The sequence below is a fragment of the Mus musculus genome, chromosome 8 (assembly GCF_000001635.26).
Source record: "Mus musculus strain C57BL/6J chromosome 8, GRCm38.p6 C57BL/6J".
Lineage (NCBI taxonomy): Eukaryota > Metazoa > Chordata > Mammalia > Rodentia > Muridae > Mus > Mus musculus.
In genome coordinates this window covers 95,649,673-95,674,692 of record NC_000074.6, presented here as the reverse complement: position 1 = coordinate 95,674,692, position 25,020 = coordinate 95,649,673, and the positions used below count along the sequence as shown (strand labels likewise).

The 25,020-nt window shown below is 46.4% G+C and overlaps 2 long non-coding RNA genes across 2 annotated transcripts; one reads left to right on the top strand and one right to left on the bottom strand.

Annotated features, from left to right (window-relative positions):
• Gm42037 lies at positions 12,122-15,268 on the top strand. Its single transcript, XR_879122.1, has 2 exons — positions 12,122-12,701; positions 14,107-15,268. It is a non-coding gene; the product is annotated as a predicted gene, 42037 (long non-coding RNA).
• Positions 15,269-17,437: 2,169 nt separating this feature from the next.
• Gm39230 lies at positions 17,438-21,652 on the bottom strand. The gene is made up of 2 exons (XR_879120.1): positions 21,612-21,652; positions 17,438-19,393 (listed from the first exon to the last, which is right to left on the bottom strand). It is a non-coding gene; the product is annotated as a predicted gene, 39230 (long non-coding RNA).
• Between the last annotated feature and the right edge of the window lie 3,368 nt (positions 21,653-25,020).

Genomic DNA, 25,020 nt, shown 5'->3' with positions numbered 1-25,020 from the left:
TGAGCCCTGAGCACAGGGACCCTTGGGAATGCCTCTTGAACACAGCCCTCCCTTTTGTTTTGGGGGTGCATTCTCTCCATCTGTTCTTCTGAACGTTTCTCAGAGACCGACATCCATAGACTGATAGGAACGTGTTCAGCAAGTCCCAGTGGGCCCTTCCTGGTGGATGCCATCGAACAGCCACTATGAGTTCTCTCAGCAGGAGGGATACTGTTATCAACATGAGAAAGCTTCCCCTGACATAAAGCAATAGTTGTGTGTTACGCTGTCTCTTGAATTGCTAGTAATGTCTACTTCATTAAAGTTCTTGCCTAGAGATGGAGGAAAAAGAGGACCTAGAGGTTGTAGAGCTCTGGTGTGTCTGTCTGTATGAGGCACAGCATCTGTAATGGTCTTGGACTGATATATTACAATGTGCTTGGCTCATATGATCCATTGACTTCAGTGAGAATTCTGCTGTATCGGGATTGGCATTTCAACCCCTGGATGTGGTAACCTGCTAGGGAGTGAAAAGGGTGATGGTAGCCCCCCCCCCCCCGTCTCCACGGGGGGGGGGGGACTGTTGAGTCAAGCACAGGTGCGGTGGGAGCAGACTGTTCTGGACTAGTCACTGCAAGATTGTCACTGCTGAGCCACTAGAAGAAGAACGTACTGTCAGGCCCCTGTGCCATGAGGCTTCATCTTCAGTTCCCTAGAGAGGCTGCCTGCTGCTTGAAGGCAAGCTGGATAAGTGGGATCTTAACAGAGGAGAGCAGTACATAGCAGAGGGCCAAGCGCATGCAGGGACAGGGCACCCCTAAGAAGTGTCCTTGGCCTTGTTGCTAGTTCCCTGGAAGACGCCTCATCGGTCACTGCTGTGCAGAATAAGCAAAAGACTTCCTCTGCCATGCCTAGGCTGGAGAAGAAGGCTTCCTTTCCTCATTTGAAAGCAGAGTGAAATGTCAGGCAGGGTGTTTGCTGCACAAACCAGCCTATTCTGGCTAAGTGGGGCACAAGAGGACTTAGTGAAGACTATCAGGATGGCAGGAGCCAGGCTTGATCAGCAGGCAGCCTTGATCTGGTGCTAAAACTTCAGTGCCATCCCTTGGCGTGGGTGTCGCAACCTGTAGTAGCAGTGGACACAGACACTAGACACTGTCATCTGGGCCACAGCTGCCTCTGATGCAGAGTGAAGGCTGCTGCCACTGCTGCCACCCATGCCAGGTATCAGATGGATGCTGGATCAGCTTTTAATTCTCGGCTCAGAGTACAATATCTGCTTGGTGCAGCCCAGATCAGACCCTCTGATAAAGCCGCAAGGGAAGCCAGGAAGAGGTGTTTTCATGCTCTACAGTGGGAAGTGGGCTCTGCCTCACAGGACTACTTTGGATGCTCGGATGCCTTGGAGCCAACTAAGTGCCCAGAGGCACTTCAGAGAACAGCGGGCTTGCAGCACTGTTAGGAGAGGGCACACATGGACACTTAACTTGAATCCTGGTGCTGAGTAACATGTTGTTCTGATCGCTGAGATTTGCACTGTGAGCCCCGAGTGTCAGCCAGTGGTGCTCCCTCATGTTCTCTTATTGTGACTCTTTTTTTTTTTCCAGTAGGTGAAAGACAAAAGGACCTTCAAAGCAGTGTGGCTTGCTGCCCTTCCAGATGCAGAAGCAGCCCTGCCTGCTGCCAGGAGGACAGGTGACTGGGTTTTTCCATTGTGGTGATGAATTGGGCTGAGTCACCGTCCCTCTCTGGTCCCCTCGTGACCATGACTGGAAGCAAGTGGAAGAAGCAAGTGATGGGGTTGGGAGGGGCCACAGATGAGCCTGAGGCCATAGAAATGTCATCTCTTAGCTAGGTGCTCCCTCCCCTCCTGACTCAGTGGTCATGAGCCAGACAGCGAGCTGAAGGGGAATCATTCTCACCTTCTGTGACATTGACTTCCTACCCCTTGGTGCTGAGCCCTGTGCTAGAGAGTCCACTAGAAACAAGAGTTGACCCAATATTGATCTTTTCTTTAAACTTCATGCACTGATGGAAGAAACCAGCAGAAAGATCACAGTCTGGGCACCAGGAAGGCGTAGTCAAGATGTATAATTGAGGTGATTGTGGAATGCACTGAGGGGCTGGGGCACTCAGGGAGGTCTTCCTGGAAGAAGAGACAGGTGAGCCTGCAGATAAATGTAAGGTCAGTACATGGGGTAACTGGGAAGAGCTCTGTCCACTCATTTATCTGTCCATCTACACACATACATATATACATATATGTGCATGTATATCACATATTTAGAGAGATATCAAGACCTTGTTTAAAACAATTTTTAAAAGCCAGCATTAACATTTTAGAGTGTAACCATTACCATTTTATCTTAATAAAAATTGTTGATTTGGAAAGCTGAGACAGAATTCTGTTCAAAGCCAGCCTAGATCAATAACAAACAAAACTTCTCCAATGTAATTATAATAGCTACACTGTTATTCCCCTCTGGATACGCCCAATTTTCTTAGCCAACCCCATATTACTTGAACATTTAAGATACGTTCATTTTTTCATAATTGGAAGCGATATTGCAAGTAGCTCCCGCCATCCCAGCCTCTGCACACATGGCTGGCAAGCCACTCAGTATCCTCCCTTGTCTGGTTATGTGTTCTTTGACCACCTGTCAATGCAACCCATTGCCATCTGGAAGCCAATGTGTGCTTAAAGCGTGGCTGTCTCTGCACCTGTATGGGTCCTGGGGAGAATCCAAAGGAAAGAAAGGTATGTCTGTCACCAGCCTCTACCTTCCCAAGTGTGCCAAGCTGAGGTTAAAGCCCGGGGCTTTGATCTTGTTCTATAGTTATGTAAAGTGTTACCATTAGAAGAGATTGAAGGAGGGGTAACCCCACCAGGTTATCTCTTCTATCATTGCATCTTCTCGTTAATCTTTTCAAATAAATATTAAAAAGCAAAACTGACGCAGACCGGCATGTGTCACACAAGTTGATGTGGTGAGTAAATACTCTGTTACAGAAGCAGAGCAAAGGCGTCCATCCATGTCTTAGTTTCCCCGCCTCACATGGTCAAAGAGAAGCACCCCTCATGGCTGGTGGCCGTAACAGCTTCCCTGCACCATCATGTCCACTGGCTAGAGCATAGTCTCGCAGGACTGACCAGTAGCACAGCTTCCATGGCCTCCCAGTGAGTCTAAGAAGGCAAGCATGCCCACAGATGGGAACCTGGCAGAAAGAAGATGAAAGGTGCTAGCCACTCTGGAGAAGAACAAAGCTATTTTCCTTCCCCATGAGAAAACCACCCATCGGAATCTCTGTCTTGAGGCACTGGCATTTGGAACCCCCTCCCAAGCTTCTTGGGCTGCCATTGTTACAGTCCCACCCTGGGATCCATTCAGTCCTGCGGCTGGAGCAGCCAAGGGTAACTATTCTCAGTGCTACAGGGATCCCCAGTGTTCTCAGCACCACGACAGCACATGTGGGTGGAACCAGAGGTCTCTAACCAGTCCCCTACTTGGGAGAGTGATAAGGTATTTTTTTCTTAAGTGTTGAGAGTTTATGTTTAGTAGACACTGTGCTTTGGAGTTTGTATTGTTTCCGGACAGGATGCAGACAGTTTCAGGCTCTCTTGAAGTGCTGGTAGCAACACCGTGCCAGCCTCATGATTTTACAGGACACACGGATGTGCCTCTGTGTGCAGCCTTTGTGTTCAGTAGGTCAGTGAGTCAATGATTTTCAGCTCTTCGGTCTCATGGGACACGTCCCCATTATAAGTTTCGGAAGCCTCTTCTAAGCCAAACGCTCCTTTCTTTGCTTAAACCTTTCATTGTGGCAAACTGCCTAACTGGTGCCCTGGCTCCCGCATAAGCCCTTGCTCCAAGCCTGGGGTCCCCCTAAGCTGACTAGGGTAGACTAGCTGTTCTCGTAAGGCCCCACCCATTTCATTCCATTTTCCTGATTGCCCAGCCTGCATCTAAGAGGTTAGTCCATCAATAGCTGGTTCAGGGTACTCAGCCTGGGGCTTCACAGTAAGCAAATGCAAGTCCTACCCCGAGGGAGACTTTCACCAATATTTGTTGAACAAATCAATGAATGAATAAGTAAAGAAAGAGCCACATACTACTGGCATACTACTGCAGTCGGCAAAATACCTGTGTTAGGCAGCACTCTAAAAATCATTGGCTCTAATCCCTGGAATTGTGACTGTGTGTGTTAGTTGACATCAGGAATGAAGGTTTTAGAAAAAAAGATACCAACCAGCTGGTTTATTTATTTATTTATTTGTGAGACAGGGCCTCTTGTACTCTAGGCTAGCCTTAAATTTGCTGTGTAACCGAGGATGACTAAATTTCTGATTCTCCTGCCTGTACTTCCTCCTAAGTGCTGGGGCTACAGGAGTGGGCCATCACATCCAGCTTATATGGTGCTGGGAAGTCGAACTCTTGAATTCTACCCACTGTGCCATATCCCAGCTCAGCTGGTTTTCAGATAGGATGCTTGGGAGCTGGAGAGATGACTCATCAGACAAATGTACTTGTCACTCAAGTTAACAGCCTGAATCCAGTCCCCAGGGTACACATGGTAAGGGGCAAAACCAACTCCAACAAGCTGTCTTCTGGCCTCCACATGTACACAGAGGCACTCCCTCCCAATAAATGAACAGATTTATAAAAATGTAAAATGTGGAGATTATCCTGGATTCTCTGGGTGGCCCATGTAATCGGGAAAGGCAGAGTGGGACAAGAAAGGGAAACTTGAGGACAGTTTTTATATCTCCCTCCACCCCATTTTTATATCAAGGGCCCAGTGGAAGGTTTTGCACTGACACCAACCCATTGGCCCAGTGGGTTGGGTTGGACCAGGGCCATGTGGATCGCAGCATTGCAGGCTGGTAAGTGAAAAGGTTAGGTCCAGCAAGTAGACAACAGCATGTTGTCTCTGTTTGGCCTGGGGTCTGTGTGCCATCTTGGTGTCACACCCACTGCCTTCACAATCATAGCCAGCATGCACCGAGTCTCCACTTCTTCCTGTCAGGGTTCTTAGCCCCTCCACAGAACCAGCACAACAAGGCCATCGTGCAAGACTCATGGCAATGTCAACCAGGTAGGGTTACCACAGTAACAGTGAACACAATGCCCCAGACATATACTTCATCATATCATGTAGTTTGAGCTGATGATTGAGAAGAACCAAATACACAGCCAGCTTTCTGCCTCCCACTGTTCGCCTAACGTAGGACACACATTTGTGGGCTCTGTTTGTTCTGTCTTTGTTCTTTTGGGGTCTGAGTATGGAGAGGCAGGTTGGCCTGGAACTTGAGATTTCTTTTTTTCAGTCTTTTGAGTGCTGGGATCAGAGGTGTGTACCACCACAGCCAGTAAGGATTCCTTTTATGGACCCCTACCAGGGAGACAGCTGGAGCAGAGAGAGCCACCAAGGCATCATGGTGAAATCTAACTGGCCCTATCTTCTCTTAGTGCTTTCGTATACCTGCCTTTCCACTATCTCCCAGAATCCATCTCTTTGTCTCATTACTTTGCTAAAAACATGTCAGATGCTCTGTGAGCCCGAGTCCTCCCGTGGTGCACTCTAATCTGTCTTTTGTCTTTGATAAGTATAATCTACAGGACTCCAGCCAGGGACCTTGGGGCTGAGGAGAGAAGAAAAGTGATTTTTCTTTCTCCTCTGCAATACTGCCTCACTTCCAGCTAGGCCATCTTGTTAACAACAGTTCCCTGTGTCTGGCCATCTTCACAGTGGCTAGGTTGAGCATCCCAGTTGTCATTTGCACTCTGCCTCCAAAGCAAACGTGAGACCCCTTCAGGGATCTCCAGCACCTAAGTCTTAGCTGCCTCTTGCTCCACCAGCCTCCCTGCTTACCCCATATATTATTTATGGCCAATTATTTGTCTCCTGCTAGCACCAGATGCTGCCTGCCAAAGCAGTAACCTCCCGTGTCCTCTGCAGAGGACCAGGGGCAGCTTCTTTCTTACCAGCCTCCCCTGCTCTCCATGTCCCTTCTTCTCCCAGTGTATGGTACAACCTGCCCCTCGTCCTACACACAAGATACACCTCATACACACGGTTCCTCCTTTACCAAGCCTGTTGGTACAGTGGGCTAGCTGCCTGCTTTCCTTTAAAGCCATGGCTATAGGGAAGTCGTCTCACCCCAGCGTGTGGAGGGTAGATGTATTCCAGTGTGTATGTGTGTGTGTGTGTGTGTGTGTGTGTGTGTGTGTGTGTGTGTGTGTGAAGGAGTGTGCATGTGTGGAGGTGAGTTGGAACATTCAAGGTTGAACATGTTGCCTTTCCGGTCTTGCAGCTGAGAGTGTGATAGGAGCACTTTCCCCTCCCAAGTGAGAGGGAAACAGTGCTCATTATCTGGTTGCTCCAGGGAAGCTGTATCCGTGGGGCACTTACAGACAGCTTTGTTTGCTTTTTATCCTGTCTCAGTCCTGTTCTGAGGTCACAAATCCTTTCAGTGATTCTGGCAGTACTCAATGCCATCTTGTTCTAAAATCAAGCTGTGCTACCACAAACACCCACCCATCTCCCACTCTACTCTTTAATATTTTTTTTATTACATTTAATTAATGTATCAATCTATGTATGCATGTGGGCACATGTGGGCTATGGTCTGTGGGTCAGAGGACAAGTTGCAGGAATTGGTTCTCTTCTTCCACCACATGGGTCCCATGAATCAAACCCAGGCACCTTTTACCAGTGGAGCCATCTTGTTAACCCCTTCCACCCCATTCTTTATAGGAACAACCACAGCAATCACTATGTGCTCACTCCGACGCTAACCAGCCGAAATGTTTTATATATTTGTTGCCTTTAACTGTTTATGAAACAGGTATTTTGCTTGTCCCCACTTTAATCATTAATAGTTGCGCCTCAGATTAACCTCGTTGGCTACAGTACTTGCCCCTGTGCAAAGCTGCTATCCCCATTTGATAGATGAGAAACCCAAGGCACGGGGGAAGTTAAGAAAGTTGCTGCGAGTCTGTGATGGAGCAAGTCGGATAGATGCCTACATCCACATACTCTTGGTCACTTCACTTTTTCTGCCATTACTTCTTCCTCCTTCTCTTTCTCTGGCTCCTCCTCTTTCTCTTCTTTGTACTGGATATCAATCAATAGGGTCTTGTAAGCATTCTGTCACTGAGCCACTCCCCCCAGGGTTTTCTTTTTTGATAAGGGCCTTGCTGTATAGTTCAGGTTGGCTTTGAATCTGTGAATCTTCCTCTGCCTCCTATATGCTGGCATTACAGGTGTGTGCCATCACATCTCGCTTCCCAACCCTTCCTCCGCACACCCTGGGGCCACCTCCACTTTGCACCCCAGCAGTATTTCCTGCTGATAGTGAATGCACTTGTCTCTGCTGTCCGAGTTAATTATTTCAAAAAAAGCCATTTGGAACTCACTCTGCTGGATCTGCTATGTTCCTTTTGGCTAATTTAATAGCTTTGCTTTCAAAAAACGTATGTGCTTTGGAAACTTGTTTGCTGACGGATTGCCAAGCAGAGTTTTCCATCTTGGTTGTCTTCTTTGAACCTGGGCTCACACAGGCCTGTGGATTTCAGAGCTGGAGCAGTGGAGTAGGAGAGTAGCACCCGGTCAGCAGGGGCGAGGCCTTGGCGGGTGGTGGGGTGGTGTGCTCGGGTTCAGCAGCCATGTGGGGCATGGAAGCTAGTCTCAAATCCTGGGAAACGATATCAGAGCCCTGTAAGAGGAGGCAGGGGAGGAGATGGCGCAGTCCTTAACAGCACTTGCTGCTGTTCCTCCAGGGAGCTTAAGTTCAGTTCCCAGCACTATGCCAGGCAACAAATAGCCTGCAACTCTAGTTCCAACGGACCTGACACCCTCTTCTGGCCTCTGCCCTCATTCACATTTGGTTGGTTCCAATGGACGGACGGACACACACACACCGTAAAAACTGAAGCGCTGGAGAACACGAACATCCCACAGAACCAGCTAAGCAGGACTCGTGAGGCCTCACAGAACCTGAAGTGGCTGGGCAATCACAGAGCCTGCATGAGTTGGCGCTAGGCCCTCTGCATACATGTGGCTGTTTAGCTTGAGGTTTCTGTGGGACTCCTAACATTGGGAGAGTCTCTGACTCTCTTGCCTGCTCTCAGGTCCCTTTTCCCTCCACCTGGGTTTCTGTTTCCCAGTTGCTTATCCGGTTTTGTTGTTGTTGTTGTTGTTTGTTTGTTTGGTTGGTTGGTTGGTTTTTCGAGACAGGGTTTCTCTGTGTAGCCTTGGCTGTCCTGGAACTCACTTTGTAGACCAGGCTGGCCTTGAAATCAGAGATCCGCCTGCCTCTGCCTCCCAAGAGCTGGGATTAAAGACGTATGCCACCACACCCGGTTGCAGCTTGTCCGGTTTTGAAATGAGGGTTTGCACCCAGTCCTACTGTATTTTGTCATGCCGTTGTTGATCATCACTGTGAGGCCTGCTCATGTCTGGAGTGAAATGGAAGAGCAGTGGATCTGGGGGAGAGGGGGAAGTGGAGGGGGTCTGGGAGTAGTGATCTAGACTTACAGATCAACCAAATGCTGCCTCTGCCTGGATCGCAGGGGCTGGAGGGGCAAGTCACAGTGGGATGGACATTTAAGATGGACCCTTAGAAAGCATCTGGAGGGAAGTGATAAGTACAGACACTGTAATGTCGTGACGGTAATGACAGTCACTGAGAAACAAGTTCCCCTTTGAAGAGGGGAGGCTACAGTTGGAATATATTGTCTGACAAAAGGATAAATAGAAAAAAGAAAAAGAAATGAAGAGGCAGCTTGTTTCAACTAGGGGAATGTGTCCCCAGAGGCTGAGAGCAGCTCTACCTGGGTGCCAGACTTGAAAGGGTGGTTCGTTTCTTCCTCGTACTTCTCCCGTAGCTGTATTTGCCAGTGTTTTAAATTTGTAATGATGTATAGAGGGCTAAGGATGCAGCCCAGTGAGGGACCACTTGGCTAGCATACACAAGGCCCTGGCTCTACTCTCCAACATGGGGAGGGGTTGTATACCTCTAATAGTAAGACTAAAGTTATTGTAATGTGTAATTAAAAAGAAAACTAATTCATACAGGGAAATCTAGCCTCGGGTAAGTCTTGTTTTATGAACCTGGTGGATGGACATGTATAAACTTAACACCACACCAGAAAGACTTCCCTGAAGGTAAAATAGAACTCAATGGAAAGAGAGAGCAAAATCTGGGTTAACAACTATAATAAAGTCATTTATATTTGTGTGTGTGTGTATGTATAATATGAAATAGAGTGAGAGGCTTTTTAAAAAGATTTTATTTTATATATATATAAAATATATATATATATATATATATATATATATATATATATATATATATGATGAGTACACTGTAGCTGTCTTCAGAGACACCAGAAGAAGGCATCAGATCCCATTACAGATGGTTGTGAGCCACCATGTGGTTGCTGGGATTTGAACTCAGGACCTCTGGAAGAGCAGTCAATGCTCTTAACCGCTGAGCCATCTCTCCAGCTCCGAGTGAGAGGTTTTTAAAGATTTATTTACTATTACTATGTATATATATACATACACACATATACTCTTGCTGTCTTCAAACACACCAGAAGAGGGCATCGGGTCTCATTCCAGATGGTTGTGAGCATCAGGTCGTTGCTGGGATTGAACTCAAAACTCTGGAAGAGCAGTCAGTGCTCTTAACTGCTGAGCCGTCTCTCCAGTGATTTTCCACTCCTACAAACAAGTTAGAAGTATACTAGTAACTTTATATAAAGTCCCCTTCCCCTCTTGCCTTCCCTCCTCTCTCCCCCTCCTCAGTTTGAGTCTCACTCAACAGGGTCTCACTTCATAGTGCAGGCTGGACTAGAACTCACTATGTAGCTGTGGGATCTCAAATTTAAGGTCCTCCTGCCTCAACCTCTAAAAATGTGAGGATTATAGATATGAGTGTTTTTCAGTTGTCATCGTCATCAGTGTCATCATCATCATTATTTTGAGACAGTGTTTTACTGTGTAGTCCAAGCTGAATTCCCAATCCTCCTGTTCCAGGGACTTATAGCATGTGCTGCCACTCTTGGTTCTTCGCAGTGTTCTTAGGTTCAGCCTGTCTGAACCTAAGGTGTGGTAGCTTCTTATTGTTATTTCAACGCTGATAACACTCGTCTGTAACATGGCTGTTAGAGATCTCCATTGATGGGCCTCCTGTCTCCTTGTTCCTAAAGGCTTAATCTGGGGTTCCTGTGAATATGGCTTTATTTGAAAACAGGATATTTGCAGATGTAGTGAAGCCCAGCTGAGGGTGAACTCAATTCAGCACAACTGCTGTTCTCCTAAGAGGGGAATGAGGCAGGAGACTGGAGCTACACAGCAGGAAGGTAATAGAGTGAGGAAGGAGGAGAGGACCCTATGAGCACAAAGGCAGAGAGTAGAGAGCTGTGTCTAGAAGCTGAGTACCACCAAGGTCAACCATGGTCCCCAGAAGCCATAAGGCAGGAGGGAGGCTTTTCCTCTGGCACCTTCAGAGAATGTGTGGCCCTCCTGACTGGAGGAATACAGGACTGCAGAGGTCTTGGCTCCCTGTCTGAAACGGAGGAGCCAGAATGAATTGATACCTTCCAAGCCCTACCTTGTTCAGCTTTGTAGAGCAATAAATAAAGAGCCGAGGAATCACTGACCCTTGAGAGCTTGTTCTCAGCATGTCCACAGGCTGTGCGGCCCGTGGTCTCATATACCACCTCTCTCAAGACCCAAGCTGACCCTTCAGTGGCTTGATCATCCCCGCACCAATGACAAAGGAAAATCCATCATAAATAAAGTCCTTGAGCTGAGGCAGCTCTTCTGTGCATAGGTCCTAAGTGCCCTACTCAAGCACTAAAGCCCTGACGTCAAGCCACTTCTGATCTGGAGGCTCTCAACTCTGCATTATTTATCACGCTGTCTCTAGCAGCCTCTTTCTTAACAGATGTGAGAGCTCAAAACTGCCCTCTTTTTCCATCCTCTAAGAGTGCAAACTCGAGCTGGTGGTGGAGTCTGGCTGGGGCTTGTGTGGATACCCCAGCCTGTCACACTTCCTCAGAGAGTGTGAGCTGCAGGAGGAGTCAAAGGCAAGTCCAGCCACAGCAGCAAACCCATGCCAACGATATGAGAACAGACTGAAGCTGTAGATGGTCTGCTGATCTCTGGCTGAGCTAGCACAGAGTTACTCTGAGCGCCCTAGACTTACAGATCAACCAAATGCTGCCTCTGCCTGGATCGCAGGGGCTGGAGGGGCAAGTCACAGTGGGATGGACATTTAAGATGGACCCTTAGAAAGCATCTGGAGGGAAGTGATAAGTACAGACACTGTAATGTCGTGACGGTAATGACAGTCACGGAGAAACAAGTTCCCCTTTGAAGTCAGTGCTGTGTAGCCTGTGGTCTGAGCTCTGCCCCATCTATGTTGAAACCTACACATCTTATGGACAGGATTAATGCCCCTATAAAAGAGATTTTATTTACTTTCATTTTTTGCTGTAACCAAACACCTGAGAAGTTACTTAAGGGTCAAGGTTTATTTGGGCTTACAGTTCAAAGGGCTACATCCCATCATGGCGGGGAAACCATGGCAACAGGAGTTGAGGAGACTGTCACATAGCATTAGCAGTCAGGAAGCAGCAGACAGGAAGTGGGGCAAGACCCATCCCCAGTAACTTACTTCCTTACTGAGACCCTACCTCCTGTTCCACCATATACCAACACAGCACTACTAGCTAAGGACCTAGTGTTCCAACACATGATCCTGTGTGGATATTTCAAATTCCTACCCCTTACTACTGTGGGAGGTGGTATCAAGGGGGCTCCCCTATGAACTAGGAAGTGGGTCCTCACCAGACACCACATCTGCCAGCACCTTGACCTTGGACTTCTCAGGCTCCAGAACTGAAAGAAGTTAAGTTCCTGTGGTTTATAATTTTTATTTATATTGGGATTTTGCTTGTTTGGGTTTTTTGAGACAGTCTTACTTTGTAGCACTGGCTATCTTGTAATTCATTCTATAGACCTGGCTGGCCTCGAACTCAAGAGATTTGCTTGCCTTTGTCTCTTGAGTGCTAGGATTAAAGGCACATGCCACCACACCTCAAAGTTTATAATTTTTAAATTATTTTTTTACCCACTTATGTGGATAGACATGCCACAACGCTTGTATGGAGGTCAGAGGACAACCTGCAAGAGTCAGTTCTCTCCATCTCTCCATGATATGAGGCTGGAGTTGTTGACTTTGACAGCAAGCACTTGGACCCACCTAGCCTTATCTCACTAGCCGAAGGGTGTTTATAAGCCCTCAGTCTGTAACGTTTTACAATTGCAGCCTGAAGGAACTAAGAAAACCCCAATTTCGTCTCTCTCTCCCTACTCCCCATTCACTTCTTGTGTAACAAGTTACCACAAATTAGGTAGATTAAAACAACAGTGTCACAGTCCTGGAGGTCAGAAGCCCCAATTGTCAAGAAGCAGGAGGCTGTGGGCACCCAGCCAGGTCCCTGTGATACGCAATGTCCCTCCGCCTCCACAGGACCTGGCACAGCCCCTCCTGGTAGTTTCTGTCTATCCTCCCTTTGGGCACCCACACCCACACTCAATGGGTGATCAGGTACATATCACCAAAGGAAGCTACACATGGAAGTACTGCGCAAGATGCAGAAGAACTTCATCATGTTAGGGTTAGGCTTTGACCCCTATGCCAACAGGTACATCCACCTGCCTCAACCCTACCCACATCTCCACTCATTTAGACCTTTCGGTTCTACCTGTCATTGTTCACCGTCCCCTGGTAAATACGAGCTTATTCAAGGTACTGGTTCTATCTCTGGGACATGAGTGGAGATTCCAGGCTTCTTAGCCTGAGTGCGCTGGCTTGTTGCTGCTGCTGGTTAGTCTACACTCCCGCCCCTGCACTGCCTCTCTAATTCACTCATCTCCGGGCTTGTGAAGGCACAGGAAGAAGATGCACATTCAGGAACAATGCTTCCTCATCTCAGACCCAAATGCTTGAGAGTTACAGTCTTATGCTGCCTGGGACACAGCCCAGGGACTAACCAACCACACAAGCTGTGCCTTCTATTTTACTCCTGTCCTTTTGCTGTCACAAGGAAAAGGAGAATGGGTGAAACGAGAAGCCAGATAGTTTCATTTTATTGAGGAAACTGGAATGCCAGATTTTCCCGGAGGGCGGTGACAGCTGCCCCCTTCTCTTTAGGACTCTCACACGGATTGAACACAAAAAGACACAACTTCAGGTTCTTCTGTGTCCTCGAGTGCCTGCTGCATCTTTCCTAGGGCTGAAGTTAGAAAACTCCAAACAGCTCCCGTAGCAGGTTGGTTCAGTCATCCGGGTTCTCAGTGGCTCTCACGCCCGGACTGTTCTCCCTCCCTATCCCCCACAGGCCAGGTGGGCCCCTGGCCCTTTGGACCTGATATCCTTCCTGTTATTCCGGAGCACTTATTTTTGTTCCCCTTGATGGCTTTACTCTAATGGCACCTTCCCAGGAGCGGCTCTGACTGTTCTCTTGTAACTGCAGCCACCACCCTGTCCCAGCCACCTCACCTAACCTGCCTCAGTTTCTCCTCCAGACTGGCCACCTCATAGGTCACTTACTGACTTTGCCTTCTGCCTTCCCTTTCCATGAGCTCTGGCTGGGTGGTAGGTAGCGCTTGCCTGGCACTGCGGGGCTGCCTTTCATCCTTAGCACCGAGAAAATTAAAGCAGACCGAGACTCCATGAGGCCGGCTTCACCCTCTTTGTTACCACTGTGAACCCTTGGCCTAGGAGATTACTGAATCTGGGTCTTCAGGGAGAAATTTTATAACATATGTCCAAATTCATATTAGTATGCTAACGATTTACTACTTTTTTTTTTTTTTTTTTTTTTTTTTTTTTGCTATTTCTGCCTCTAGGAATTTATCCCTCAGATGCAATGAGTGTTAGAAATGTTACAAAGGCAAGAGACTGGAGATAATGAGAGCTGACATGTAATTACCACTTATCCCATGCCAGCCTCCCTTCCACACGTTTTCTGCATATGAACACATTTAACTTTACAACAACCCTGAAACCTCTTATTAATGTCAGGTTTTCTTTTTTTCCAAATGCAGAAACAGGCAAAGGGATTGGAGCCAGGACTGAGGGCCTGGGTCTGATCAAGAGAATAGGCTTGCCCAGCATGGCGGCTCACACCGGTAATCCCAGCGTTAATGGATTGTTGTGAGTTTGAAGTCAGCATGGACAACATAGGAAGGTTCTGTCTTCAAACAGACAAGCAAACACCCCACCCGGCACAAGTTCACAAGTTCTGTGGTTCAAATATGCTGTGTGTCATCTCTGCAATCTTCAGTACAACAGTATGAAGTGATGATATAGAAAAGAGAATATGTCCTTACATATCTTGTGTGTGTACTCTGAAATTATATCTCCCAAATTACATTTACCGTGTTGATGGATATTGCTGGGAAGCAGCCAGCATTGTCAAACTCCAGAGATAACCAGGAGCCAGGATGGCAGACTATTCCACAGACAAAAAGCACATGAATTCTCCGTGCTGCCCTTTGTTGGTTTTGATAAGCCAAGAAAGGATTCAACGTTGCCTTCTGTGGTCTCTAGAAGTAATTAACAAGCTATCTCTAAGCATTCTGTTTATGCAATGTGTGTTTTGACCTGCATGTATGCTTGTGTACCATGTCCAGAAGAGTTCATCAGATCCCCTGGGATTGGAGTTGGAGACATTTGTGAGCCTCCGGGTGAGAGCTAGGAATGGAAGCTAGATCCTCTGGAAGGGCTGTGTCCTGAACTGGGCCATCTCTCTAGTCCCTTTTAAAATAATTTTTAAAAGCTTCCTTCTTTCCACGTAAGCTTCTTCTTTTTGTCCCAAATAATGTTGGGAGCCTAGACTGTCAAGATGGAAGAACTGTTAACTGTCTTGAAAAATCTTTGTGAGATATATTCACTTCAAAAGGTCAGTTAGTAAAGAGAATTCTATTCCATTTGGCTCCATTTAAAGACTCAATACACTATGCGCTAGCAGTTGTTATTTCCAGATGATGACATCACTGGTGGTTGCTGGCCTCAAACTGGCTGTTTAGCTGAGGATGGCCTGTGAACTCCTGATCCTCCTGCCTCTACCTCCCCACATTATAGGTATGTACCACCATACTGGCTTTCAACTTTACATGTTTAAAAATGTCTGCTCTTTGTGTTCTTTACATATTTGTAAGAAGATGAATTACTTCTGTAATTAAAGGAACTTGTTTTAAGCAGAAATAGCTGGGCCTTTGGGAAGATCCTTTGTAGCAGCCATCCAAAGATTATTCGAGCATCCTTTGAGCATCAGGTCTATTTCCAAAGGTATGTTCTACAGAAAGCCTTGCATGTGAATCTGCTATAAGTCCAGCAACAGTTAGTGTAGTGTGAAAGTTTATAGAGTCCAAACCATTCATAGAAGGTAAGGGCACATACAGTAAGGTAACCTTACCATGACAAAGCCAGCAGCTATTTTTAACCAAATCTAAACAAGGTAGTGAGATCTCTGAGTAGCCATATCCAGGCCCCAACACAGGCAACAGGCTTGAAAGCAAGCACAAAGGCGATGGAAGGAAGTGACAGTCATCCCAGGAAGGCACTAAGAGCCTCTTGTCAGGTGTGGGAGATGGTGACAAAGGGGCCTCTTATTTGCTCTGGATTTTTGAGATATTTTTTAAGCAAGTCTGTATATGAAGAAATAAATACTGTTTATATAACCAATTTAAAGTATGCAGTACAAGTATGATATAGTTTTAAAATAAGAAAGCCACCCTTGGGGTTGGGGTATATAGCTCAGTGAGGGAGCTCTTGTTTAGCATGTGTAAGATGATTCACAGGACCCCCAAAACAGACCCAAATTCCAAAATGTCCCTCCATTGGGCTGCAAACAGGCTTTGCTTATCTGGGTCACAGGCGCAGTCCCAACGTGAGAGGACATGTGGTATGTAAACACTGGTGTGACTTTATGGCACACTGCATTAATGAATCCCAAACAACAGTAACTGTGAGGAGCTTGGAACAGCAAGAACGGCCTGGCCCGTGAGGAAAATCAAGTGAGACCTGCCTGTGATCCTAGTCCTCAGGGAAGGCACGATTGTGAGTTCCAGTCTGCCTAGGCTACAAAATAAGACATTATCTGTTAGCATTTCTTCTAGGCTCCGCCCCACAGTTACTTGGCAACAGCCAGGTGTACCTGACTCAGTATGAAAGGGGCCGCTTGCCCCCTCCTCACTCTCTTGCTTTTCCTCTCTTCTCTTGCTCTCTTCCCCCTTCTCCCCATCCCTTCTTTCCCCATTTCCCTTCCCCCCTCTCTCCATGTGGTCATGGCCAGCCTCTTCTCCTCTTCTCTGTCTCTGTCTCTTTCTCCCCCTCCCTCTGCTTTTCTCTGTCTCTACTACCCTCTCAACTCCCCTCCCCATGCCCTAAATAAACTCTATTCTATACTATACCTCAGAGGGAAGAGATGGCTGTGTACCTTAGAGGGGAGGGATGCCTCAGCATGGGTCCACAGAGGAACCCCCCCCCACACACCATACTGTGCCTCCACCAAACATATCCCTGACTTCTTTTTCTTTTCTTTTCTTTTCTTTTCTTTTCTTTTCTTTTCTTTTCTTTTCTTTTCTTTTCTTTTCTCTTCTCTTCTCTTCTCTTCTCTTCTCTTTTCTTTTTCCTTTCCTTTCCTTTCCTTTCCTTTCCTTTCCTTTCCTTTCCTTTCCCTTTCTTTCTTTCTTTCTTTCTTTCTTTCTTTCTTTCTTTCTTTCTTTCTTTCTTTCTTTCTTCCTTTCTTCCTTCCTTTCTTTCTTTCTTTCTTTCTTTCTTTCTTTCTTTCTTTCTTTTTTTTAATATAAAACACTAAACTATCAATCAATCATTTGAAAAAAAAAAGTCAGGTGGGAAACCAATTGCTTCTAGGCTGCCTGCCAGACAATTAAGAGTATGCCCAAGATAAGGAAGCAGGAGGGGAGGGTCGGGAGTAACTGCCAGCCAAGTAAGTAGACCAGTTTCTCCCTGGGGCTTTATTGTCCATTCTGAAGTTACAGGTCTCCTCAGAGCACTTTTTAAAATGTGCAGCTATGGCCTCCATTTATCGGTGTGGAAAATGGGGAACAGTGGCTTACCCCCAAATCATGCACCACTAAAATGGCAAATCTGGGTGCTCTCAGGCCGGACACTGGTCCCTCCTTGGGAAACGATCAATCTGAAACCATGAAGGAGACTAAAGCTGACATCCGGTCATCTTTTAAAGATTCAAGCTGGCTTGAGGGCAGCAGAGTCCACACCCTACAGTGCAGAGGGTACCAGCCAGGTGCTTTCACTGTGACGGGGGCCCAGTTTCCTGGTGACCCTGTGTCAGGCCTTGCTGCAGTCAGTCACCTCCTGGGTTTTGTTGATGCTCTCAAACACTGACTCTTTTTTTTTTTTTATTTAGAGAATACTTTATTAGTTTTTGTAATCAAACCCATGTAGATAAGACCTTACATATTTAATACAGTGCGTTACCCCTGTACAAATGGAAAAAAAAATTAAGTTCAACATTTCTAGACCAATATGGCTGTTAAAATACTGACTCTTTACCCACACTCCTGCATATATGGAACTTCCAACCCTGCCACGGTGGAAATGAATTTCTAGTCAGTATCTCTGGCTGCAGAAAAACAGGAGCCTTGAAGTCTATTTGAGTTCTATTTTTACTAAAACCCCATTAACGGTTTCTATTAGAACAATTAAAGTGTCAAGGCCTGTTGTTCTGCAGGCTGTGAAGGAGGGCTGCATTGTGAGCTATTGAAGGCACAGAACTGTTTTCAAAGACTCCTCCCTCCCCACCCCCCACCCCAAGGGTGTAAGTTTAAGCCTCAAGGTGGGTTTTCTTAGCAGCTAACTTGATAACACCCTCTGCAGCTGGCCTGGATATAACTGTGGTTGAAATAACCTTACCTCCCTTCTCCTCCTTCTTTCTCTTCCTCTTCTTCCTCCTCCTCCTCTCCCTCTTCCTCCTCTTCTCTTCCTCCTTTTCCTCCTCCTTCTGATTTGCTCAAAACTGGTGGAAAGGCTTCAACCAGTTCCAGAGGATGAATGTAAATTTCTCTCACACCCTGCCGGGCACACAGAATCCAAGTGTGAAATTCTCCAGAGCTGTGGCAATCCAGGCCTGTCTCTACTTTTTACACCTTAAGATCAGCTCAACCCATGCGAGCCAGGGACTGTCTTTATTCTGTGGTGATTGCCCCACCACATGAATCCATGCATTTTGACTGCAGGCACATGTGTAGTGAGGGCTCTTGCAAGTCTGATTTCTTGGAGCAGCTTCTGGTTAACGGGTTGTGTGCTCCAGGCAGCCAGGAAGTCCCGGTCAAAGCACTAGAATGTGTAGGTCCAGAATATTCACAATGACGCGGGGTCCTGTCTTTCCTGTTTGTCCCTCAGAGATCTAGTTCTGTGACCTTCCACTACCTCAGGTGTCGCTACCATCCATACCTCTGCTAGTTAGGCCCCACTTTTGCCTCTTCTCAAGAACAGGCCATACCACAGACTCTCCCTTTTCTTGTTCCAGAACCAGCCACGGTGCTCTTTCTGTTTGGAATGGCTCCCGTTGGGCTTTGCACACAGCCAGCTCCGTATCTTCCCTTGAGGGTTGCTTCCTTGAATCCATTGTATGAAAAATGTCTCCAGCTGTTTGCCTTCACACATACTTTAATTCACGTCATATATCTCACTGCAGTTTGGTTTGCCATCTTTCTCATTCTACAGAATGCAAGCTGCACAGGGGCAGGAGGGATGGCCAGCTGCCTATTCCCCACCGTGGACCCCACATTTACCGCTGGCACAAGGCAGAAGCCCCTTCCTGGAGGGATGGCTAGATGGATGAGTGACTGAATAGGACTCACTTCTGTTCCCAGCAGAAGCCATACAAGAAGCCAGAAACCAGTGAGCCCCATCTGCCCTGCAGGAAGTTAGCTGAGTCTGGGCTCTTCTTTCTCTGAACAATGGGGGCCCCACAACAGTGAGCCTTTCTCACTGTGTTGGGACTAGGGAGTGAGCATGGAGGCAGAGGTAGGCAGGGGAGTTGTAGTAACAGCCAGGACTGTAGATTCGACATATACAATCAAATCCAGAGGTTCCTCAGCGTTCTTCTGCCAATTGAGATATTCAGACTGAATAGGCCATAGACCCTAGAGGCAAAATGCCATACAAAGAAACATTTTAGAAAGAGCAATGTGCAATCTCAGGAATAAACTTGAGCTGTTGATGGTATGAGCAGTGTTCTGAAACAGGAAGTGGAGTCCTTTTTAAACTGCAGATAATGGTTATGTGATGGGTGCAGTTTGGGCCAGGATTCCGTTCTTAAGAATGGCAGTGTGCTCTTCCCTGTAGAAGGAACCAAGAAGGAAGCATTAAGAGTTCTGCAAGAGGGGCTGGTGAGATGGCTCAATGGGTAAGAGCACCCGACTGCTCTTCTGATAGGTCCGGAGTTCAAATCCCAGCAACCACATGGTGGCTCACAACCATCTGTAACAAGATCTGATGCCCTCTTCTGGAGTGTCTGAAGACAGCTACAGTGTACTTACATATAATAAATAAATCCTTTAAAAAAAAAAAAAGAGTTCTGCAAGAGGTGCTTGGGGGTGCCATGAGAAAGGGCTGCCCTGATCTGCTTCTACTGCTAACCGCCCAGTACATAGGTCCATGTAGCTGTCAGCTGAGTCTAGCCCTAGCTACTGTTGATACAGCTGACATTCACTTAACCTCCTGTTTAACCAGTAATTTACATCTTGGGGTTGTTGTAAAAGAAAACATATTCATAGCAGTTAAAGCAATGCCAGGCCCAGAATAAGCTCTCAATAAATCGTCATTACTGCTCACACCTATAACTCTTTGTCTCTCTCCTCCTTCTCTTCTCTCTCATCCCTAAAGTAGTTTTTTAAAAAAGATTTATGTATTTATTTTATGTATGTGAGTACACTGTAGCTGTACAGATAGTTGTGAGTCTTCATGTGGTTGCTGGGAATCTAAGTTTTAGGACCTCTGCTTGCTCCAGTCAGCCCCACTTGCTGTGGTTGGCCTGCTTGCTCCCACCCAAAAATGTACTTATTATTATACATAAGTACACTGTAGCTGTCTTCAGACGCACCAGAAGAGGGCATCAGGTCTCATTATGGATGGTTGTGAGCCACCATGTGGCTGCTGGGATTTGAACTCAGGACCTTTAGAAGAGCAGTCAGTGCTCTTACCCACTGAGCCATCTTGCTAGCCTACCCCAAAGTAGTTCTTAAAGAAACTTTTCTATTCATACAAAGATATGACAGAAAATTAAAAGACAAGCTACAAGCCAGGCCTGCAGATACAAGTATACAATGTAAGCAACTTGGGAGGCTGAGGCAGGAATATCCCAGTTCAAGGCCAGCCTGGGTTCCACAAGTGAGACCCTGCCTCAAAAAGACAAAAAGAAAACAATGTTAATTTTGTGTTAGGTCTTTACTGTGTTTTTTATTGCTGTTAATTAATTAATTAATTGGGTCTCTTGTAGCCTGGGGTTGGCCACTAACTTACTATGCAATAGAAGATGATGTTGATTTTCTGGTCTTTCTGCTTCCAAGTTCTGGGATTACAGGTATTTCCCACCATGCCTGGTTTTATGCAGTGCTGGGATTCAAACCCAGGACTCTGTGCATGTGAAGCAAGAGGTCTCCAAATGTGGTAAGCATTTTTTGATGTTTTAAATGAGCAAAGCTCTCTGGCAGGGCAGAAGTGTTACGGACTTCACTTTCTGTCAGACCTGACAGACCCTGCTTTTATGTCTGCTGTTCTGAAAGCAGCCCCTTTGACAAAATGGTCACGCGGAGGAAACACCACTGATGCTAAAGCCCCGACTACTGCTTCAGGAGGCCTTGTAGCAGTCACAACTACTTCAGGCAACCTGCACCAGCGTTGGGAGGCTCTGCTGCAGGCAGACTAAGCCTTGATGGGCTTCTGATGACCCTGTTCACCCTGTGGGGACAGGAAGGGGAACACCTCCCCAGTGACTCAAGCCTTTGATTGGTGACATGCAAGGTTTGTGATTGGTCCTTGTGGGAGCTGAGTGACTGTGATATTGGAAAACACACACGGGCAAGGCGGGAGCTGGCAGCTTCTTCTGACTACATAAACAAGAGTTGCTGCTTGTTGTGTGTTAGACAGGAAATGGCCCGCACATGCTCCTGTGCTTGAAGACTTGGTCCTCAGCTGCTGGTGCGGCTTTGGGAAATTGTGGTCCCTTTGGCATGTAGAGACCAGCAGGTGGGTGAGCCTGAATATTATACCCCAACTCTGCTTGTAGTCTTCCTCTCTGTTTCTTGATCTACCAAGAAGCAAGGAAGCTCTGCTGCATACTCTCACTGCCAAAAATTCCACCATGCCTTCTTCACTATAATTAAAAGGTAAGCCCTCGCAAGTCCTTCTTCCAGTAACTTGCTTCTATCAGGTCTGAAGAGATGTTTTGCTGTTAAAAGTACTAGTTGTCTTCCTTCTTGTTTAGCTTCTTTAGGCCTGTGGAGTGTACATGGTACCTGTATTTATGGCTAATATCCACTTATAAGTAAGTACATACCATGCATGTCCTTTTGGGATTGGGTTACTTCATTTAGGATGATATTTTCAAGATCAATCCATTTGCCTGCAAAATTCATGATGTCTTTGCTTTTCATTGCTGAATAGTATCCCATTGTGTAGATGTACCACATGTTCTTTATCCATTCTTCAGCTGAGGGACATCTAGGTTGTTTCCAGTTTCTGCCTTAGAAGGGGGAATAAAATAGTCATAAGAGGCAGATGGAGTGAGGGAACCGGGTGGGAGAGGGGATGGGAAGGGGAATGGGGGGGCTTCAGGATCAGGTGTGGAAAGGGACAGAAGGGATGGCCAGATGGTCATAAGAATGAATAGAAATTTGCAACTGATGGGGCTGGGGAGCTAAGGGGCATCTCCAGGAAGAGACAGAGACCAGGGATAAGGGAGATGTCAAAGAATCAATGGGGGTGTCCTTAGCTGTGACTAATAGCATTGGGGATGTGGAACCTGAAGATGCCACTTCCTGTATCGAAGCAGGAACCCCAGTGGAGTGATAGAGACACCCACAAAACTTTTGACCCAAACTTTATCCTGTCTAAAAGAAATGCAGGCATGGGGAAGGAGCAGAGACTGAGGGAACAGCCAACCAATAACTGGCCCAACTTGAGACCTATCCCAGGAGCAAGCTCCAGTTCTTGACACAATTAATTATGGTTGCAGACAAGAGTTCAGCATGGCTGTCCTCTGAGATGCTCCACCCAGCAGCTGACTCAGACAGATGCAGACACCCACCGCCAAATAGTGGATGGAGCTTGGGGACTCTTATGGAAAAATATGAGGATGGATTTGGGGGCCCGGAAGGGGATAGGAACTCCACAGGAAGACCTCCAGCTTCAGCTTCCTGAATGCTGGGATTAGAGACATGCATAACAAGAAGGATTTTCACCAGTCTGGACTCATTCTTCCCCAGGACCGTTCAGCTCTCAGTTTGGGAAGGGTTAAACTCTCCCCAGCTTCTGTCATTTTGTGTCGTTCCCCCCCCCCCCACACACACATTAGTTCTTTTTGAGTTCTTAGTGTTAAGACCCTCTTTGTGGCCTGAAAACAGAACCCGAGAGAGAGAGAGAGAGAGAGAGAGACAGAGAGAGACAGAGAGACAGAGAGACAGAGAGAGAGAGAGAGAGAGAGAGAGAGAGAGAGAGAGAGAGAGAGAGAGAGAGACTGATAGGGCAGTGTGGGACCTGGAGGGGCCTTGCCATACCATTTGGACGACAGGGAGGAGGCTGGTATGTCTGAGCTGTAATTACACAGTGATACATTCTTCCCCATTTAGCTCAGCAGAAAGCTTTGTTTTCTCTACGGATACACACATAATATAACCCAAGGCAAATGATTTTTATATGGTTTGTTTTATTTGAAGTTGGCAGAAAAGCCTTTGAAAACCACAATGGTCTATGGAAATAATGGCATCTCAATGAAATAAGGTCTTAAATTTTTATTGGCTTTTTAAAAAGTCTTTTAAAAAATCAGAGGACTTTTCATGACAGGTCATACACCAATATAGTTTGTCATTGGCATGTGGCTCTTTTCCTCACTAAAACCTTTGGAATGATTTGAGGAATTTAGCAGGTGAAACCCCCCCCCCAAAAAAAAATTGATCAAGGCCCGTGTTAGCTTCAAACCTGAGAAGATATTTCCTGGACTGGTCCATCACTTGAAAAGAAGCACATTATTTAAATGCTTCTGGACTCAGAAAGAACTAATGTATGGCGGACATGATGGGAGTCCTGGAGGGTTTAACTCTTCCCAAACTGAGAGTTGTATCCTGGATTGAAGAATACGAATGGAGGATGTGGGGTCAAAGCTCAGGAGTGAGCCCTTGCTTAGCATTTATGAGGCTCTGGCTTCAGTCCTCAGCAAGAGTCTCAGCTCAGGAAGTGCTGAGAAGATGACAGTGTTCTCTGAACATTTACAAACTGCTCTGCTCTTGAACAGAGAGATCAGTCTCCAGCCTTCTAAATAATTCCCCACATTTTCCCTGCACACTTTCATTACCCTTGGACCTGCTTCTTAGCTACTCATTCATTCTTTTGTGTCCAAAACTAGCCTGGGGAGGCTAGTTTTAGTTCTTCATGCAAATCCTGTGACAATGAAGCCAGCTTTTTTTTCTCAAGGATGAAACTAGGGCTGACGTTGTCATGTGGGTTTGGATCTCTGTCTGTCTGTCTGTCTCTGTCTATCTCTCTCTCTCCTCTCTCTGTCTCTCTGTCTCTCTTTCTGTCTCTCTCTCTCCTCTCTCTCTGTCTCTCTCTCCTCTCTGTCTCTCTTTCTTTCCTCCCTCTCTCTCTCCTCTTTCTCTCTGTCTCTCTGTCTCTGTCTCCTCTCTCTTTCTCTCTCTGTTTCTCTCTCTGTCTCTCCTCTCTCTCCTCTCTGTCTCTCTCCTCCCTCTGTCTCTCTCCTCTCTCTGTCTCTCTCTCTCTCCTCTCTGTCTCTCTCTCCTCTCTGTCTCTCTCTGTCTCTCTCTCTGTCTCTCTTTCTCTCCTCTCTCTCTGTCTCTCTCCTCTCTCTCTCTGTCTCTCTCTCTGTCTCTCTTTCTCTCCTCTCTCTCTCTGTCTCTCTCCTCTCTCTCTGTCTCTCTCTCCTCTCTCTCTCTGACTCTGTCTCTCACTCCTGTCTCTCTTTCTCTCCTCTCTCTGTCTCTCTCTCCTCTCTCTTTCTCTCTCTCTCTTCTCTCTCTGTCTCTCTCTCTCCTCTCTCTCTCTCTCCTCTCTCTGTCTCTCTCTCTGACTCTCTGTCTCTGTCTCTGTCTCTCTCTGTCACTAGCCATGAGTGGGAGTCAGTAGGAGCTGGATGTCTGTTCTGAGTTCTGGAACAAGTGACTCCCAGGCACTATTTTCAGAGCTGTGCTGACACTTGTTAATAACGTTGGTATATACAATTGTGCTCGTTCCAAACCCATTTAGACATAGGACAATTATGGAGACGCAAGAAAAAGGGAGAGGCAATTAAGTTAAGTTGTTGTAGAGAGAATGCTAGAAATTTTAAATAGAATCAGAGATATCCTTTTCTGTCAGATGTATGCACTACGGGTTAAAATAAAACATATTTTTCACCTTCACAATGAATTCACTAGCTAGTTCTATAAGCTAATAGGGTTAGCTGGCCTGGATACCCTCCTCTTCCGCACTTCATGCAATGAAACTGCTCTAATAAGCTGAACTTCCAAAATATAGATACAATGTTGATGCTATTTTACCTAGTGTAACAGGATTTCTAGATTAGATTCTGAAATAGGAAAGGATATTAGTGGAATGTTTGGTGAAGTGTGCATAAAGCCTATGGCTTAGCATGCTGTATCAATGTTAATATCTTTGTTGGAAAATGTACCATGATTAAAGATGTTAGGGAAAGAATACAGGAAGACTCTCCTGTCCTATGTCTATTCGTTGTT